The sequence below is a fragment of the Orcinus orca genome, chromosome 6, assembly GCF_937001465.1.
Source record: "Orcinus orca chromosome 6, mOrcOrc1.1, whole genome shotgun sequence".
Taxonomy (NCBI): Eukaryota; Metazoa; Chordata; class Mammalia; order Artiodactyla; family Delphinidae; genus Orcinus; species Orcinus orca.
In genome coordinates, this window is record NC_064564.1 from 30043005 (window position 1) to 30048745 (window position 5741).

General features: G+C 58.6%; 2 pseudogenes; one reads left to right on the top strand and one right to left on the bottom strand.

Moving 5' to 3' along the window:
- Positions 1-718: 718 nt before the first annotated feature.
- Positions 719-1536, bottom strand: LOC125964851 (serine/arginine-rich splicing factor 3-like; annotated as a pseudogene).
- A 2813-nt stretch (positions 1537-4349) lies between these two features.
- Positions 4350-5321, top strand: LOC125964806 (thimet oligopeptidase-like; annotated as a pseudogene).
- Positions 5322-5741: the final 420 nt, after the last annotated feature.

Below are 5741 nucleotides of genomic sequence, written 5' to 3' on the forward strand. Positions count from 1 at the left end.
GTGCTTCTCATTACAGTGGCTTCTTTTGTTTCGGAGCACGGGCTCTAGCTGTGCGGGCTTCTGTAGTTGTGGCATGGGGGCTCAGTAGTTGTGGCTCCCAGGATCTAGAGCGCAGGCTCAATAGTTGTGGCCCACGGGCTTAGTTGATCTGCGGCACAGGGGATCTTCCCGGACCAGGGCTCGGACCCGTGTCCCCTGCATTGGCAGGTGGATCCTTTTTTTGTTTTCTTTGTTCCTTTTGGAACCAAAACTTTAATCCCAAGGAGTCTCACAAAACATATTACAAATGACAGCATGAAAAAGAAAACTGCACAGTAACTCAAAGTTCAGCTCTACAATATACTCTTCATCTGGCAAGACATTGGTATCTTGATCATCTCAACTTCCAAAAAACATTACAAAGAGCTATGTATTCATGTACGGCAATCACAGAGGGGACTTATGACCTAACTCAAAGGGAAACTAACTTCCTTGAAACTTCTTAGATTCTAAACTCACTGGACAACCTCTTGTCCAGTGTGAAGACTAGTGGAATTCTTAAACCTCTAATCTAGGGTAAGGGTGCGGCTTTCACTTCTACCTGCTGGCTTGTGTTCACAGCACCTTTTAAAGACTGCTTGCTTAACTACAGCTGCATACCATATCCCAGCTACAGAAAGTCTTTTCAATGTTTGCCAGTGTTGCTTCCATAATAATAAACATCACACTTTAGGTGGGCAGGAGTTAGAGTTTTATTATCAGTCTAGGCAAGACCAAAAATTCAAAGCAAATTCAATTTTGCTTAAGAGAACATTGTAAAGAAACAATTCTTCATATTACATGCCTCATATGACCCATTTCAAACCATAGAGAATGACATGTTTATGTGTCACCGCCCAAGAGACAAACAAATGTGAACAGCTAAAACATTTAAAAAGTGCATCAAGCTTCGGAAGTCTCAAACGAAACTTGAATTTTCTGTACATACTCCTGTCAAATGAAGTTATTTCCTGTGCACCACTCCTCTTGCAAAGTGGTCTGCTATTTCCTTTCATTTGACCTGGATCGGCTAGGAGACCTAGAGAAAGATCGGGACGGCTTGCGATTTCTCTCCTGGGACAGTGATCTCTCTCTTCTCCTACATCTACTAAAGGGACCTGCTCCGGCTGCGGGAGAAGCTTCTCCGTCTTGGACATCTGTGGTGAGGGGGAGGACTCCTCCTCCGATAATCATCTCGAGGGCGACGACCCCAAGAAGGAGGCGGCCACGATGTCGACTTCTCCTTTCCCCATTGGACAGGTCCACTCTTACTCGGCAGCCACAGAGTGTTCTCCCGTCTAGTTCTCAGACAGCATCCGCTGCACCTCGGGGATCTTCATTTTCAACAAGAGCGAAGCCGGGAGGGTTTTTAGCAACCCACACACTTCGGAGTGGTCCATAATACCCTAAAGCTCGTTCGAATTCAGTCTTGTTACCACTGTTTCCAAGATTCCTTACACAAACGTTACAGTCCAACGGACAGGAATCCCGATGCAAGACCCTCCTGGCTCCTGGGTTTCATGGGCCACAGGGTGATCCCGGGCCTCTAGAATCTCGCAGCTGAATCGGCTCGCACAAGCTGTCCTGTGGAGATGCTTTTCCCCCCATGTGTCCAGCCCGGGGCGCTGCTGTCTAGGCCCGACCTCCAGGGTGACAGGGTGAACCCCAGGTCCCTGGAGCAAACACTCAGAGCCCTGGTGACCAGACTCAGGGGGCTGCGGCGGCAGCTGGACATGTGTGGCCACCCTGGTGGTGTTTGGCCCCATCTGCAGTTCCAGTTCCAGCTGAGAAAGAGCCTCGCTGTGTTATTTTCTCCTGGTTGTGTAAGGATCCCCGGTGTCATTTGACAGAAATGTACATGGTGTGTTCTTTCTCTCTTTTCTCCCTGCTTCCTCTCGTCCCTCTCCCCCTCCCTCTCTCCCTCTGTCCCCCCCCCTTCCCTCTCCCTCTTTCCTCTGCGTCTCTCTCTTTCCCTCTCTCCCTCCCCCCCTTCCCCCCTCCCCGTCCCTCTCCCCGTCCCTCTCCCAACTCCCTCTCCACCTCCGTCTCCCCCTCGCTCTCCCACATCCCTCTCCCTCTACCCTCCCCCTCCCTCTACCCCCTCCCTCTCCCCCGTCTCTCTCCCACCTCCCCCCTCCGTCTTCCCGCCTCCCCTGTCCCTCTTCCCTGTCCTTCTCTCCCTTCCTCTCTCCCTGTCCCTGTTTCCCTGTTCCGCACGCCCTCCCTCTACCTCTTTCCCTCTCCCTGTCCCTCCACCTCCTTCCCTCTCTGGAGAGGGAAGGAGGTGGAGGGACAGGGAGAGAGAGCAGGATGGGGGGAGAGGGAGAGAGGGGGGGAGAGGGAGAGAGGGATAGAGGGAGGGAGCGAAAGACGTCCTTCCCTCCCTCCCTATATCCCTCCCTCCCTCTATCCCTCCCTCCCTCCCTCCCTCTATCCCTCCCTCCCTCTCTCCCTCTCCCTCCCTCCTTCTCCTCCCTCTCCCTCTCCCTCTCCCTCCAACTCTCCCGCTCCCTCCATCTCTTCATCTCCCTCACTCCCTCCCAGAGAGGGAGAGATGGCAAGGCAGAGACAAGGGAGCGGGAGAGAGAGAGAGAGGGAGAGATGGAGGGAGAGGGAGGGAGAGGAAGAGAGGGAGAGAGATATGGAGAGGAGAGGGAGAGAGAGGCGGGAGAGGGAGAGGGAAAGAGGTCTCTTCCTCCCTCCCTCTCCCTCTGTCCTCCTTCTCTCCCTCTCCCCCCTCTCTCCCTCTCCCCCCTCTCTCTCCCTCTCCCCCCTCTCTCCCCCCTCCCTCTCCATCTCTCTCTCCCTCTCCCCCCTCCCTCTCCATCTCTCTCCCTCTCCCCCCTCTGTCTCCCCCCTCCCTCTCCATCTCTCTCTCCCTCTCCCTCCACCTCCTTCCCTCTCCAGAGGAGAGAGAGAGGGAGAGCGGTAGAAGTGCTGAGGAGGGGGGCTCCCTCCCCCTCCCACTCCCATCCTCTCCCTACTGCTTTCTCTTTTCTCTGCTTCAATGAACACCAGGCGCCTTTTAGATCAGCCCTGAAGTCAACGTCGATGCTTGGACAGCCTGACCTCCCCGCTGACTTCCAGCCCAGGACCACCGCTGGGAGATGAAGTCTGCGGGGCCCTGGGCGCAGGCTGCACAGGCACCTCCCCTGATGCCCAATCTCTCCTCGTTTACGAGGCAGCCGACACTCCCCTCCCTGACTCCCCAAGATTTGGGGCTTTTTTAGTATGTGTCGATAATGCCATGAGCTACTATTTAACTCTTCCACGAGGACCCATCTCCCAAAATGCAGTGGTTTTCAGCCTTGGCTGCACTAGAGAACCCCCAGGGAAGGGAGAGACATCTCTCCCTCCCTCTCTCTTTCTCTCCCTCTGTACTTCTGTCTACCTCTCTCCCTCTCCCTCTCCCTCTGGGGTGATGCCCGATGAGCTCAGAATCGCAGATGGCCCCCCCATCCCCTCTCTGTGGCTTGCATGGGGGATGCACCTTCTCACCATGGCCCGGGCATGGCCTTGACACTCAGACATCGGGTCCTGCGTGGACACTTGTGTTTGTTCCATAGCGCAGGTGGCTGCAGTCTGTGCTTCTGTAGATGGGGGCTGTGCGTGAGCCCTTCATCTTCCCCGCAGACACCACTGGTGCTCGCTCGGCCTCGCGGGTGATGCGGGGGGCACGGGGGACAGTCTTGTGTCCCCACCTTCTTGGGCTACAGACAGGCCACGCTGGTCCCGTGGTGACTGGGGGCTCCCAGGAGAACCCCACTGCAGACCGGAGAGGTGGCCCCAGAGAAGGTGGCGTACGCCTGGGGCCGGGCCTCATCAGTGAGCCACGGGCCACCTGCAGCAACAGCTGTCTCACCGTCCAGGGGCTGGGTGTTCGGGCGCCGTGGGGTTGAGCCACTGTCTGCACGGCAGCCGTGTTTGTCTTGTTGAGCCCGGGGAGGCCCCTTGGTGGCTCCTGGAAAGACTGGCCGCATTTCTTCCTGCCCTTGGCCTTGGAGCCCATCACGTTCATGCCGTTTCTGGTTCCAAAAGGACCTGTGTTAATAAAGACCACGTGTTAGGACAGCACCAAAGTGTCTAGAAATCCGGGCCAGGAGGAGGAGGGAGGGGGATTGGCTGTGCCCGCCAGTGGCCTGGGAGCCCTGCCCGCCTGCAGAGACCTGGCCCGGGGCCCGCGGGGAGGCCGTGGCCCTCGGTCCCCAGCGCCTTCCGTCTCTGGGTTCCAGGAGAACTGCGTGATCCTCAGGGAGCTGGTGAGGCTGCAGGCCTTGAAGTCCCGCCTGCTGGGGTTCCGCACGCAGGCCGACTCCGTGCTGGAGATGAACATGGACAAGACCAGCCAGGTGGTGGCCACTGTCCTAGGTAACACCGCCTCCCCCTGAGTCCCAGTGGGGACGGGGTCAGGCGGACCTTGACCGGACGTGGTGCTGCCTGAGACCCCACTGTGTCAGCCCTTGGGGGTCACCTTCCCAGACCCTTCATTCTGCCTCGAGGGGCGCGGGGTCGGGGGTGGCTGGGGGGCCGCCCCGGGGACGTAGCCGAGCCTCTCCCCTCCGCCCGCAGGTGAGCTGGCCCAGAAGCTGAAGCCCCTCGGGGAGCAGGAGCGGCCGTGATCCTGGAGCTAAAGAAGGCCGAGTGCCAGAGGCGGGGCCTGCACTTGGACGGCCCCATCAACGCCTGGGACCTGCGCTGCTACATGAACCAGGGGGAGGAGACGCGCTACCACGTGAACCAGTACCTGCTCAATGAGGCTTTCCCCATGCAGGCGCTCACACGCGGGCTGCTGGGCATCTCCCAGGAGCTGCTGGGGCTGACTTTCGACCTGGAGGAGGGCACCAGCATGTGTCACGAAGACGTGAGGCTCTAAACGGTCTGGGACGCGGCCTCGGGCAAGGTCATCCATCGGCAAGTTCTACCTGACCTCTATCCTCGGTGCGTGCGTGGGGGAACCTGTCGGCCGTGGGCCGGGGCTCCTCTGTCGAAGCGGGGCCCCATCCACGTCCCTCCGCAGGGTGGGGAAGTCCGGGCACGTGGCCTGCTTCGGCCTGCAGCCGGGCTGCCTACAGCACGATGGGAGCTGCCAGATCGCCATCGCGGCCATGGTGGCCAACTTCACCAAGCCTACGCCCAACCTGCCCTCCCTGCTGCAGCATGATGAGCGGGAGACCAACTTCCACGACGTCGGGCACGCGATGCACCAGCTCCGCTCCCAGGCGCAGGGCTGCAGGCAGGGGGCGGGGAGGGCCCGGGCGTGCGTGGTCCTCAGGCAGGCCCTCGCCATGGGATTCTTCCACTGACATCACCCCGCACGTGGTGACGCCCTCGGTGTCAGCTTCCATCATCAGACCCCAGGCACTGGGCGCATAAATAACGGAAATGGATGTCCTCGAGGCTCTAGAGGCTGGAAGACCCAGATCAAGGAGTCAGGGCTGGTTCCCTGCATGTTAAATACATGCACTCAAGAGTTGCCTTGGAAAAAGACAAAAGAAAAGAAAGGAACGTTGCCTGCAAGTCTGCTGACAGCCGGTGATGAGAACCAGAGGGAAGGCTCTGGGGCCGGGGGCGCAGTGCCCTGTGAGCTCGGGGGCTGCTGCCAGTCTCCGTGGAGGCTCAGCAAGTCCCAGTGACTTCCCCACGTGGGGGGCGCCAGCTGAGCGTCTGGGCCCAGGACCCACTGCTCGTTCAGTCTTCCTGTGGTCAGCCCTTCATCCTGAGCG